Source organism: Saccopteryx leptura, chromosome 5 (genome assembly GCF_036850995.1).
Source record: "Saccopteryx leptura isolate mSacLep1 chromosome 5, mSacLep1_pri_phased_curated, whole genome shotgun sequence".
Taxonomy (NCBI): domain Eukaryota; kingdom Metazoa; phylum Chordata; class Mammalia; order Chiroptera; family Emballonuridae; genus Saccopteryx; species Saccopteryx leptura.
This window is the reverse complement of record NC_089507.1, coordinates 131973123-131988108: the sequence shown is the minus strand read 5'-3', so window position 1 is coordinate 131988108 and position 14986 is coordinate 131973123. Positions and strand designations below refer to the sequence as shown.

At 41.1% G+C, this 14986-nt stretch overlaps 1 protein-coding gene across 7 annotated transcripts in view; it reads left to right on the top strand.

Moving 5' to 3' along the window:
* Positions 1-14986, top strand: part of SFMBT2 (Scm like with four mbt domains 2) — a 259063-nt gene that overhangs the window by 38514 nt on the left and 205563 nt on the right. The gene's annotated exons all lie outside the window — the stretch shown is intronic.

Genomic DNA, 14986 nt, shown 5'->3' with positions numbered 1-14986 from the left:
GATCCATTTAGTTGCTTGAAAACAGTGACAATTTGCCTGACTGGTGGTGTCACAGTGGATAGAGGGTTGACCTGGAATACTGAGGTCCCAGGTTTGAAATCCTGAGGTCACTGGCTTGAGCACTGGCTCATCCAGCTTGAGCATGGGCTTACCAGCTTGAACATGGACTCATCAACGTGATCCCAATGTTGCTGACTTGAGCCCAAGGTCGTTGGCTTGAGCAAGGGGTCATGGCTTGACTGGAGCCCCCCACCCCCCCGTCAAGGCACATATGAGAAAGCAATCAACTGCAATTACGAGTTGATGCTTCTTCTCTCTCAGTTCCTCTGTCTTTCTCTCTCAAAACAAATAAACAAACTGGCAATTTTATCCCCTCCCCACCAGAGGACATGTGGCAATGTTTGTAAGCATTTTTGGCTGTGAAAGGGAAAGAGGGATGAGCTCCTTGTGTCTGGTCGGAGGAGGCCAGGATGCTGCTGAACATCCTACAGTGCAGAAGACAGCTCCCCAAACCCCAACAAAGAATTATTGGACTCAAACCAATGGTTGAGAAGCCATGCCGTAAAAGAATGGGGCAGCACCTTACCAATACATTAAAGAAATTCATCCAATCCTGTAAGTGAGAAAAACTGAGTCATTAAATACTTGAATCTCAACACCCTGTCTTCTGTGTTTCATTATCTGATGGTAGCAGCAGTTATACTTGAAGGCTTCTGATGCTAATTCTCAAGCATGTGTAATGCCTTCTTAGTACCTGGCTGCCACTTTTAACTTGGAATGGATATTTTTATTTTGAAGTGACATGTAAAGTTTGAGAAGAGAATTCCAGGGTTCATTGTGTCCACCATACTCACAATTACTTTTGTCTTTAAAAGCATTTGAATTTTATTTTCCTTTCAAAGTTCTGATGCATTGTTTTTCTGATAGGTGGGAATGGTTGACAGCTTTTTACTACTATTTTTTGTGTGTCATTAAGAGCCTGCTCAATAGTGGGGTCATAATAAATGCATGGAGTTTAAGTTGCATTAATGGGACACGTGTAAGGGTTGCAGTGGCTGCCTTTGCCTCAGCTATTACCTTGACCCATTTTTGTCTCAGAAGAAAGAGAGCCCCTTCTTTCTTTCTGTCTTCCTTTGGGTCTTTGCACCTCTCTTCTCCTGTGCCTAGAACCTCTTCCTCACCTTGTCCTCCTCCGGCTGGCCGCTTATCTTATCACTGTCTCTGGCCACTGCAGTCAGTGTAACCTTGTCTTTGCTCACAGGGCTTCATGTGCCCTTAATGTTGCTCATGTTTGTAACTGTGCCCTCCATTTCTTTTTTTAATGAGATATAATTCACATACTACAAAATTCATCTCTGAAGTTGAATGATTTTTTAGTATAGTCACCAGGTTGTGCAACCATTGTCACTGTCTAATTTCAGAGCATTTCCGTCAGCCCGTAAATAAACCAGTGCATGGTCACTCTCCTTTCCCTCCACCCCCCAGACCTTGGCAGTGAGCACTAACCTCCTTTCTGTTACTATAAACTTGTTTATTCTGGACATTTTCCATACATGAAATTATATATTATGTGGCCTTTGTGTTTAGCTACTTTTACCTCAGCGGGTTGCAGTCAGAGCTCATTCATGTTGTAGCACATATCAGGACTCATTCCTTCTTATAGCTGAGTCATAGTCCATCATGTGGATAGACCACACTTTGTTTATCCATTTGTGTGGTTCTTTGTATAGAGGACTTACCCATCCTTCATATTGGTTGTGTCTTTGTATATAAAAGTGGGAGCCTTTATTTCTAACCTCTCTGTTGAGGACCACTTGTCAGACAAGTGCTGGATAATGGTTATTAATGCATGAGGTTTTATTTTTAACTCCTATTTTAGTTCTGCATTTTAATTTATTTATTTTTACCTTTTTTTTTTTTTTAAAAAATTTTAAGTGTACAGTACATTTTGCTAACTACAGCAGCTCTCTAGAACTTTTGCATCTTGTATAACTGAAACTATATCCACACAACAATAACTCCCTATTTCCCTTAAACTAGCCCCTGATCACTACCATTCTGTTCTCTGCCTGTATGAATCTGATGGCTTTAGATGCCTTAAATAAGTAGAATCATGCAGTGCTTGTCCTAGTTTGTTTCTCTTAACATGATGTTCTCAAGGTTTGTCTATGTCATAGCATGTGACAGGATTTCCTTCTTTTTAAAGGCTGAATAATATTACATTTGGCTTTGAATTAAAATAGGAGGTGAGAAGATTTATCATACTATTGCTTAATTCCATGATTCGTTGTTGTTGTTGTTAGCGAGAGAGAGAAGGAGGGACAGACAGACAGGAAGGGAGAGAGATGAGGAGCATCCACTTGCAGTTATGTCACTTAGTTTGTTCATTGATTGACTGCTTCTCATATGCGAGCTCCAGGCGAGCCGAACTGTGACCACTTGTTCAATCCAGCGACCTTGGCTTCAAGCCAGTTACCTTGGGACCATGTCTGTGATCCTGTGTTCAAGCCAGCCCCCCTGTGTTCAAGCTGGGAAGCCCCCGCTCAAGCCGCAGAGCCTGCACTCAAGCTTGCAACCTGGGGGTTTCACACCAGAGACTTCAGCATCCCAGGTCAATGCTCTATCCATTACACCACCAGCGGTCAGCTGGGCCTAGTTTATTAATCAATTCTTCTTTCTCATGAATGAAAAATGTGGCTGCAGTTACAGTGTGAGAAACACTGTCAGATTTTTATTCTACTGACTTTGTGCTATTAGTCAGGACACAGACACACTTAAAATTAAAAAAAATGAGAAGTGGGAAAACCCTGTAAAGAAGGAAACCACTAATATGTCTGGAAGGCTTTTCACACAGTAACAAGTTATGCTAATTTTGGGAATTTCTTTATTGCTCATTTTAAAGAACTTTAAAAAATGTTTAGTAAGTAATCAATACAACTTGGAAATCTTTAGTGCAGAGAACAAAGTCAGGAAATAGTAGGTTCATGGAGCAAAAGGTTTTATTGATTGCCATAGTACAGGATAATTATTGCTATGTAGGCAGATGACACTTGTTCCACTGGGAATTGTAGGATCTATGATTGAACAAGGATTCTTGTTTCTGTAGTTTTCTGTCTTGGAGAGCTAATATTGTAAATTCTATGATTGTACCTGGTTGATCTTTCTGGTGGTTACACTTGAAAGGCATCATGGAATATTAACACGAGTTGAAGAAATCCATTGCCACATAATTTTTTTGTTTTTTTTTTGGATTTTTTTGAACTGTTCCATGGTGATAGATTTCTTACTGATCTCAGGAATCAGGGTGGAGGGGAGACATTCTATAAAGGGAGGATCATTGCAGTGAAAACCAGGACATGGGGCTCTTTTCTTGCCTCTGCCATTAATTTAGCTACATGGGTGAGTCCCCTCTCAATTTCGCATCTTGGCAATGAGGATGGTATAGTATACTATAATCTCTTAAAACCTTTTAATCTGACATGCCATGATATGTGGTCCTTGTCAAGGAAAAAGAGGAGGAAGAAAGTGCTGCTTTTCTGTTGTATGCAGGAAGAGTGAGGTTTGTTTTGGAATTGGAGTCTATGGAAATCCTGCCCAGGAATCAGTACGAAGCTTCAACAAATTGAGGGACAAACTAGGTTGGGAAATTATTGTGTCTGCATTCATTGTCACTGGCAGTGCATAAAATTTTGCCAAAGATTGTAGACTCCAGTTTCCTTGTGGAACCCAGAGAAGCGGCAGTCCCCTTGCCTGAGTGAGAGAGAGCAGTGCCAGGGGAGCAGTCAGGTATGTGGAGGACAGCTTCAGGGTGTGGCTGGACTGAGCAGGACCATGGCGGCTTGGGGTGATTTGGGGAGAAGGGAGGGATTGCCTCGCATGTCAGACTAAGGTTGCGGAGCTCTAGATCATTGGTTTTCAACCTTTTTACACTTGGGGGCTGGTGAAAAGAGGAGAATTATTTCAGGGACCGCTAAGGCAGAAATCACCCTGAGTATGAGCGAATTCAACTAAGATCATTTGGTTTCTAATCTTCATACACCATCGGGGCGGTTAACTCTTTTAACTGGCACACAATTTCTGGTGGGCTGGCAGGTGAAAGGCACTGCTTTAGATCTTCGAGGATGCTTGCAGTTGTCCAAAGTTGTCATGTCTTTTGAAATCATTGCATTGAAAGAGACTCATTTTATAATTTTTGATGATAGTTTTGCAAAGCATATAAGCATTCTTTACAGTCCCATATTTTCCTGCCTTGCTCTCTTAAGATAAAATTAATTTTTGAGTTAATACAAGCCACCATTATTACTTTAAATGTTACAAGGAAGAAAACAGCATGGCGTCTGAGAAAGGACGTGTTTAGAGAGACCCAGGTTTAGTGGCCAACTGGCCATTCAAAAAGCATTGTCCTGAGCTAATCGGTATTAATCTTTCATATTAAAAGTATTAAGAAACGTATTACATTAAAGCACCACTAAGTGCAGTGGAGGATCAGCTCTTACTAGCATTGCAAAATGTAAAACATTTTGTCTAAGCAAATCAATAAAGCTTGATATATTCATAAGTACATGCAAAGCTCGCAAAGGGCAGCTGACAAATAATTGTTGTTTATGGTGATAATGTAAGGAAGTCATTTAATCTAGTGATTGTTTTACTGTTATTTATTGAGAAGGAGCAGTAATATCTCTTGATGTCTGGGGTTGGGTGGGGAGTTCTGGAGTTCTAGCAGGTACCTGCTGAGTCCCTGAAAGGAATGTTGTCAGATTGCAGGTAAGTATGTGTGATGCTGCCTATCCACAGAAATATTTATGTGTGATTTCTACTGTTGCAATACAAGTATCAGAATTAGGTGCCTTAAGAATCATGTTCCTAATTTTTATTTTCCTCATTATGAAAATTTCTGTAATTTGCATTGCAAACTCTGCATTCTTGCCAGAATGAGTATTTACCATTCCAAGTTGAATCAAAATTACTGAAGTTAGTTATTATATAACTTATTTAAATAAAGGGATGTTTATTTATGAAGCATTAGGAGAAAGTGAATGTGGCCTTTTGTTATGGGGTAAGATTCTGCCAGGCTCCAAAGCCTGGAGCCTGGTCCTAGGACTACTTTGGGGACTGCTGTTTTTACTGTAATTGACTGTGAAGTAAGAGATGCTTACAGGTGTTGCACAGGACTGTACAGTGATTGTGTGATAGGACTTACTGGTCCATAACCATTGTTTAACCGCAGATGCGGAGAAGTAGAATTTGGTTGTGTTATAGAAGACTATCAGTGTTTACATTTCATATTTTACTATTTAAGTGACATTTTAGTAATACTAATGAAATGCTACAAAATCACATTGCTTTTATTTGTGTATTAATAAGAAAATTGGTATATGTGCTACCGGGATAAACTCACTAATCATTAGTTAATTTAATGTAAATGTGATGTAAGACATAAAAACACGTTGCTGTAAGAGAAAGTAGGATGTATTTCATGAGTATGGCAGTAAACAAAGTCATAGATACATATTTTAAAATGTGACTTAGTTTCCTATTATCAAAAAGCCATTTTTCGTAGTGATGTGTGAAAGAAGCAATATTCAGGTAAGAAATAGAATAATGCTTTCTCTCTAGGTACTTAATGGTACTTTTAAAACAACACACATGGTTTTGAGTCCTCCCTGTCTAGGTGAAGAGCCTGTGTAAGATTCATCACGGTGTAGACCAGAGTGGACTTGGTTTGCAGAAGTGTATGTGTGTGTATGTATGATTATATGTATGTGTGAACATGTATGTGTTTGCATTCATGTTGTGAGCATGTGTTTGTATGCATGTGTGAGCATGTGTTTGTGCATTTGTATTTGTGAACATGGGCGTGCATTTGTATGTGTGACTGAGCATATGTGTGTGTTTGTATGTGTGCATGAGACTCTGTGTGTGTGTTTTGATCTAACCAGTATTTTGAAAGAATTTTAGTATTTACCATTTACAAATCACTTCATTTAAGAGTTTGGGTTATTGTCGTCTTTTGAAAACTTAGATGATGCAGACAGGTTGGACCTGCATTCCGTAAGGTAGCCCTTTACAGGGCACCTGCCTCTTCAGATGGCTTGTTCTACAGACCTTGGAATCCACTTGGGCCATATGGGCATCTGCGCTAATGCCTCGAGTGTCAAGCATGGAACAGGAAAGCCACATATGTCCTTGTGCAGCCTCTGAGTGTGTGACCTCAATTTTTCGAGGCTTTGTCTTACAACACCAGATATTGTTAAGGTTTACTTCAGTTCAAAAATGTTATGAGGCCCTGGCTGGTTTGCTCAGTGGTAGAGCATCGGCCTGGCGTGTGGAAGTCTAGGATCGATTCACAGTCAGGGCACACAGGAGAAGTGCCCATCTGCTTCTCCACCCCTCCCCCTCTCCTTCCTCTCTGTCTCTCTCTTCCCGTCCTGCAGCAGCCAAGGCTCCTTTGGAGCAAAGTTGGTCCCGAGTGCTGAGGACGGCTCCATCGCCTCTACCTCAGACGCTACAATGTTTTCTGCCACAATGGGGCAATGCCCCAGATGGGCAGAGCATCACCCCTGGTGGGCATGCCGGGTGGATCCCGGTTGGGTGCATTCAGGAATCTGTCTGACTGCCTTCCCACTTCTAACTTCGGAAAAATACCAAAAAAAAAAATGTTATGAATGTAACACGTAAAAGAACAAGAGCAATGAATAAGACTTATGAAAGGGCTCTGAAAAAATATTCTTTATGAATAGAGCCTTACAAAAATGTGATTTTTTTTTGTTTTTAGTATGTGGAAGGAAAACAAAAAACAAAAAATTAAGACTCAGTGATCCTCATATAAATCAAAAATCTTTGTACAGATGATGATGTACAAGTATATGCTTATGAGTAAAAAATTATAGTCTTTTCTCCTATAAATCCCTATTTGTTATTTATATTTGTCTTTTGAAACTTGCTATGTACTATATATTTCTTTATCATAAATTTGCCCAATATATAAATGAATCATGAATTTTAGAATATCAGTATCATAGCTCTCCAATTAAAAACAGTTTCTCTCATCCACCAAATAGTGTTGTGGTGTGCCTACTGTGTGCCAAGTAACTAAATTTAACCCTAGAATAACCTCATAAACTGGCTGGTATTATTCTGTTTTTCATTTGAAACAGGGTTGGAAAGGGTAAATACCTGTCTCCAGGTCAGATGGCATGAAGTAGATTTTAAGCTAAGGGCAGAATTTGCCCCCAGTTTTGAAATCAGTGCTTTAAAAAGAGCACTGGTCAGTAAATATTTGTTTATTGATTTCATGTGTCAGTAGGACTTGAGAATGTTCAGACTTGAAATATTAGAAACCTATTGAGGAAAGTTGTAGAATTGGCTCCTGTGATTTTTAAGAAAAGGGTGGCAAGCTACTTGTGCAGAATGTTTTTCATTTTCTCAGTTTTGGAGGCAAATAAATGGAAGAGATTTGGTCTGCAACTTCTTTGACAAATGGTAATGATGAAATTATGTAAAGTTATGTAAATTGTATCAGATGCTATTTGGGTTTTTCAGCACTCCATGAAAACTGTGAGCACAAAGTGGCACTATAAGATTTTTCTTTTTGGTTAGTTACAAATGAATTTATTTTCTCTTGCTTCTGAATCCAGCAGCATGTGTACTTTAAAACAAGCATGTGTTTAATCCAGGGGTCTCAAACTCAACTCAGCATGTGGGCCGCAGAGCAAGATCACAGCCCTTCGGCAGGCCACACTAGGTCTACAAAAGGCAACTGTTACGCAACACTTTTCTCACTGCAGTTGAAAACAAAAAAAAAATCAGTACAACAAGCACAATCGTACATGCAGTTTACTCAGTGTCACAAAATGACCAGAAACTGTAGTTCGCATCACAACTGCTGTTAACTAAGCTAATATCTAGCTAGGATGCTAGAGAAATGAAAAAATACAAGTAGGCCCCTAGGCTTACTTAATTTTATCCAAAATATTTTGAACTTCGTGGATTAGTCTGCGGGCCGCACAAAATTGTTCGGCGGGCCGCATGCGGCCCGCGGGCCGCAAGTTTGAGACCCCTGGTTTAATCTGTGTGAAATGTGGAGGCGAGTTCTGTGGGTTCGTGGTCTCCTCTGTAACTCTGTTCCTCTTTGGCAGTCCTTCATCTCCTTCACCATCAGAGCCCCAGTGGCATCTGTCTTCTCACCTCCCTTCGGCCTCCACTTCCCCATCGAGAGATCCTTCCCTGGGCTGCTTCCCACTTGACTCAAATGAGGGTGTCCTTGTGTACTTGGGGCTCAGCTCCCATCCAGCCTCAGTGCCTGCTCTGGCTGGGCCCTTTCATATGAATGAATGACTAGTGCAGAGCTTACAAGAGGAGCCAGAAGTTGCCACCTTTGCACAGCTAGCTCTTCCGTGGCCCTCTTGGACCTCTGCTGTTTCCAGCCCCGACCCTGCCTCATGGACCTCCCTTGTTTTCCCACCCTGAGTCAGGAGCCCTTAGCACTGTCTGTCCACTCTCCATCATGCCTCCAACTGCCATCTGGCTGGTGGGACTGGTGAACTTTTCCCAGTTCTCTTCCTGCTGTGGGCTCTTGAACAAGCTTCTGACTTCCTGCTGCTTTTTGTCAAGTCTCCCAGCATGGCTCCAGGTTTCCAGGTCATACTGGCCTTGTAGGGCCAGACCTCTTTCACAGGGCTGTGCCGCGTCCAGGGCTCTGTCTTCTTTGCTAGGCCCTGCTGACTGTCCAGGGGCATGCCTTTTAGTTAAAGTCATACGTACCTTTTAGGGTCGGGCTTCTGTTCTATGCAGAATTTTCAACAGTTATATATAGTCGCTGAAGAATATCTGACAATATTATATGTTTGTTTTACAAAATTCAATATATTTCAATATTTTACAATATAACTTCATACTCTCACACACATCTTTAGACATAACATACATGAAGCAGGATACCAACTTTTCACATTGGCAATAGGGTAGATTTTGAGTGCTAGAACTGTGGATAGTCTTATTGCTATAAACACATGTAATAAGATTAAAATTTCAAACTAAATAAAATACTTAATTTTATTTAAACATTTTAGAAAATAATTGATATTCACTAGTTATAATTTCTAATCTTATTAATTTTATTAGATAATTTAGAATATTTAGAGGAAAAAATAACTTTTTGAAGACAAAAAGTTTAAAATTTTGATTTGCACCTTGCACTTTTTAATTAAATATAGTAAAGTTATATAAATTGGCTATAATTATGTTTTATGTTTTAATCCCTTAGATCAGTGGTCCCCAGCCTTTTTTGGGCCACGGACTGGTTTAATGTCAGAAAATATTTTCACAGACCAGCCTTTAGGGTGGGACAGATAAATGTATCACGTGACCGAGACAAGCATCAAGAGTGAGTCTTAGATGGATGTAACAGAGGGAATCGGCCCTGGCCGGTTGGCTCAGTGGTAGAGCTTCGGCCTGGTGTGCAAGAGTCTTGGGTTTGATTCCCGGCCAGGGCACACAGGAGAAGTGCCCATCTGCTTCTCCACCCCTCCCCCTCTCCTTCCTCTCTGTCTCTTCCCCTCCCGCAGCCAAGGCTCCTTTGGAGCAAAGTTGGCTCAGGTGCTGATGATGGCTCCATGGCCTCTGCCTCAGGCACCAGAATGGGTCTGGTTGCGACAGAGCAATGCCCCAGATGGGCAGAGCATCGCCCCCTGGTGGGCATGCCGGGTGGATCCCAGTCGGGCACATGCGGGAGTCTGTCTGACTGCCTCCCCGTTTCCAACTTCCGAAAAATACAAACCCCCCCCAACAACCCCCCCCCCCCCAAAAAAAAAAACCCCAGAAGGAATCTGGTCATTTTTTAAAAATAAAACAACCTGACCTGTGGTGGCGCAGTGGATAAAGCATCGACCTGGAACACTGAAGTCGCTGGTTCAAAACCCTGGGCTTGCCTGGTCAAGGCACATATGGATGGGAGTTGATGCTTCCTGCTCCTCCTCTCTCTCTCTCTCTCTCTCTCTCTCTCTCTCTTTCTCTCTCTCTCTCTCTCCTCTCTAAAATGAATAAATAAATAAATATTTTTAAAAAAATCAAACATCGTTCAGACTTAAATATAAATAAAACGGAAATAATGTAAGTTATTTATTCTTTCTCTGCAGACTGGTACCAAATGGCAAATGCCCACGGACTGGTACCGGTCCGTGGCCCAGGGGTTGGGGACCACTGCCTTAGATCATTTCTGTGAATAGAATACAAATTATGTGAAAATCTTGAATTTCTTAAACCTAAATAATAATTTTGGAAGGCAAGAAAAACAATTTTTTGGAATAAATTTATAAAAAAATATATGATTTATGTAAGCCTTAATTTTATTACCCATCCAAACAATGCTAGCCCACCAACAAGACACACAGACACATGTCCTAATAATTAAACTTAGTAATGTTTGGCATTTTGCCAATTTGCAGTCATATATAAACTAGCTCTTTACATACTTTTTGATTCTAGAATTATGAAGCTATATTTGTCAGTATAGGAGGATAGGACATATTTTAAACACTTTTTGCTTGATAGATAACTTAAAAATATTTACCATTTGACATTTATATACTTTATTATGTGGTCACACTATGTCTAATAATCATCTGTCACTGTGCAAACTTAGTGCTACAGAGCAGTGAGATGGGATGAGCAATAAGACGACAATAAAAAGGCACTACCTTGGGGCGTGCGGCCAAGGGGTGTGGAACGAGTTGGAGATTTCAAGGAGAAAAAGGAACGCTATACCAACTGTTAAAGTAGAGCGCGGTCATGTCTATTTAACAATGCAGGTGGAAGGGATCAGATCAGTCTACTGAATATATTTCTGGGGCTGATATAGCAGTGTTATTCAAAATGCCATATGTACAGTACATTGGAAATGATATCTTTTGCAACTATGTAAATGAACAAAACCGTTTAGAATGCCAAATTGAAAACATGTGGAAGGGAACATTAATTTTTTTCAAAATTATTTGAAGGTAGGGTGTATGTGAGCAAGAAAATTTGAAGAATGGTGACACAGATAGCTTTGTTAGATGACAGGCCATTCTGTAAAGCTGATTGATCCCCCTTTCCTGGGCAGGTATGTGGCTGTGAAGATCTGGAAGGTGCACATTTGTCCAGAGCAGTCGTTACCTGAGACTTGCGGGTCTCTAAATATTTTGAATATAACCATGTCTATCCTGCAGACAGGAATGGGACGGGCCATGGCCTGCCCTAAACCTGTCTGTGGTCCCTTGCTCTTCTCGACTCCAATTTTTAAAGATGGTGCTTTCCCATAGCTTCTTGGTGTTAATTAGATGTTCTCAGGGCTTTGCAAGGATTTATCAGAGTTGGGCTTTTATAGAGTTTCTATTTAAGTTATTGGATTTCTTTGGTAATATACGTGCGGTATTCTTTCAGGTTCTTTGCTGATAGAACCCAGAGCCGGGAGCAAGGAAATTTTGGGGTGATCAGGGAGAACATGCTCATAGATACAGCAGCTGGTTTGGTCCATAAGAAATACCGCCGTCACCACAGGATGGAAAAAATTTTATTTCAACCTATGAAGGATTATTTATGAGATTTTACTATGTGCCCAATGTTTTTTTGTTTGTTTTTTGGGTTTTGTTTTTTTTTGGTGGGATTGTACAATGTGGTTATTACTAAGCATTTATATGAAGCACATTTGAAATGCAGTCAGCTTTTGGCCCATGGCATGCACTCAGATGAAGAACTTATTTTTGAAAATGGATGTTTTATTTGGCAGGTGCCAATGTACTTATTTGTCTCTCGTTTCTGCTTTGGCTGTTCATGCTTGAAGATCTAACTCTTATCTTGGTAAGAAGTATCAGAAGTTCATAAGAAATTCTAATGTCCGGAAACTTGGGTGATATCTCTCTTCTTGTCCGGATGGGAACTTCTCTGAGATGGCACTTCTTTTGAGTTTTTTAAAAAAATTGTGTCTTGTTTATGTTAAGCATTTTTCAAGGGTGGTTAGCCTATAGTGGAAATTTACAAGAGCTGGAGACTGACCCTGTTTGTAATGGAAGTCTGACCCTTACCTTCTGTGGGGATCCACTGGCAGCTAAATGGGAAAGGTCCCTCTGGTCTGTGTTCTGCTGGTATTTAAATAAAATAAATTGGAGCAGTAATAGTGCTACAAAGGAGTGGAGAGCACTGACCTGACTCAGGTGGCCTGGTTAGTGACTGTTCGTGTCTCTCACTTGGAAAAAAGTCACTTAACCTCTTTGCATTTCATACTCTCCTCATCTTTAAAATGGCTAGTTAATACCTTGCTCTTTCTCAGTGATATTGTCAGCACCAACTTTGACGGCAGATGCAAAGGTTCTCTGTAACCTGGAGAGTGCTGCAAAGAGGGAGGAATGATCAGCCTCAAATTTTCTTCCTCCTCCTCTTTTTTAACTGCAAGAGGCCCTACTGGTCCTAGCTCCATAGGCAGGGACAAGGGCTGTGTGAGTGAGGAAGCGCCCGCATCTCAGCAGCTCCGCAGTGCAGGGGAGGCTGGAGGCTCACTGGGCTGATGGCCCCTTGTCCTGCTGGCTTCAGTGCCCAGACCCTTCCAGTTCCTCTCTTCCTCCCTTTGATCTCAGAGAATGTTGGTTATACCTTTTTGCAGTTATTTTTGCCTTGTGTTATAATTGCTTATGGGTACACAATTGTGCTCATTTGATTAAAAACGTCAGGTTGTTTTGTGTATTCAATGGAATTTGTATATACCAACTGTTTAAAATGTAGGAGGAAATGGTGAAATGCTGTTTTTTCTTCTTTCATTCTTCTAAGAATGCTTTTTACTTACTTTTTAACTTTACTTATTTACTTACTAATTATTTTAAAGACTTTGTTTCTTTTTAAGCATAATTGAGGGAAAGGTACAGAGATTTCTCATAACTCTCCAGCCCCAACTCATGCACAGCTTTCCCCAATGTCAACACTCCCCAGAGCTGATACATTTGTTACAACTTGCCAGCCTACATTGACACATCATCACCCAGAGTCTATGGCTTGCATTAGGGTCACCCTATGTGTTAGGGCAAATGTAAACCCAATCAATCCTATAGGTTTAGACATGTAGCCACAATCATTGTGTCGTACAGTATAGTTTCCTGCCCTAAAAATCATCTGCTGCACCTTCCCCCTCTCATTTCCCCAGGCCCTGGCAATCACTGATCTGTTTACTATCGCCAGAGTTTTGCCTTTTTTTGAAGAATGTTATAGAGTTGGAATCATAACAGCATTCTATTTTTTATTTTTTTGTGACAGAGACATAGAGAGACAAAGAGACAGATTCATTGATTGCTTTCTCGTATGTGCTTTGACCTGGGGCTACAGCAGACAGAGTGACCTCTTGCTCAAACCAGATGAGCCTGTGCTCAAGCTGGCGACCTTGGGGTTTCGAACCTGGGTCTTCTGCGTCTCAGTCTGACGCTCTATCCACTGCGCCATCCAATCTGCCTGGTTAGGCCAGCATTCTATTTTTTTATGTCTTGCATTGAGTTAAAACTCAGTAGTTGTTAAATGGTTAAGAACAAAACGTTTGAGCTAATTGAAAAAAGTAATAACAGCAAAGATTAATTGATAGTTTTGCATATGTATTATTTGCTCAGGAGCCTTTTAAATGTGACCACACTCAACACACACTAGCCACACTTGGGTGTTGAGGCCTGGTGCATGTTGGAAGCAGCAGTGAGGAGCAGGGGAAGAGGGCTGTTAGTCATACACATTTGTTTCACAGAGAAATGATGACTGACAGCCTAACTGCAAGGGAAGAGATAGAAAAACTGGGCAAAGCTGATAGCAACGCAAGAGCAATGTAAACCATTTACTGTGAGAGCAAATAACCCTGTCACTAGGTCTGGGGTGTGTGTGGTTATTATGCAGTGAGCTGTCAGCTATTAAATGAGAAAGCTGAATAATTGATTTATACAATTCTCACTCCTCAGAAGGGTTTTACATTTATTTTGTGTCTACTAAGTAGGTGGCAATAGAAAAGGTTAAACACAGAAGGATGTGGTATGGAGAAATAAAAATTGTAAAAAACTCGGACTCTTTGACAGGTAGATGCTCTGTGACTCAAATGTATTAATTAACTATTATTATAACTATAGTAGGATTCTTTTATATCCTGGCTTCAAGTATCAAACAGTTCTGATCATGGCTCCTTAAATATGGTAAAACCCTAAGCCAACACAGCCTTGAGGCATTGCCCTGGTCCACAAATAATAGATTTTAATGATTTTTGTATTTTCAGATGTACTGAGCTATGTGGTCAGCTGACAGGCGCTTGGGATAAGCATGGAGCTAGTGCAGAACCAGGACAGTGCTGAGATGGAGGCTGTGGTGGGGGCCCAAGTTGAGGCAGTGGTAATGGTTGAGAATGCGGCTGACCTGGGTGGGTTCGACATTGAGAAAAGTTCCATGATAGTTTAACTGTCTGTTAAGATCGACTTTCTAAGATTATGTCTTAAAGTCTTGTCAGTGGAGGATGTATCCAGAGGAAAGTCCAGTTTCCATGTTTCAGGCCTGGAGACTCTATAGGACTGGCCAGAACAAAGCAAGACCCCATCAGTGGGCGGGGCGCAAGATTGGACACTGGGCTGGGGTTCTTAGCAGTAAGGATCAGGGTATAACCTGACCTCCCCAAAAAGGTAGACTGAGGCAGGATGAGGAAGCAGTGAAATGGGGCCACGGTGATGCCTCTGGGCCTTGAACAGATGATCTGAATGAAATGAGTTGGGATGGGACAGCTGCCTGTGTCCTCGGGGTTACCTCTTGACTCCCTGGGTTCCAGGGCTGAGTATCTTCTGAGCTGGTGATCCAGTCTTCTAACTAACCCTTTGAGAAGTGACTTCCACATAGAAGCACCCTAGAAACTGGGTGATTTCTGCTTTGGCGGCAGCTGTCCTTGAAATGCAGGTATCCAGATTGAGGTTGGCAGAGAGTAGAAATCATTGGGCTCAGCTTGAGC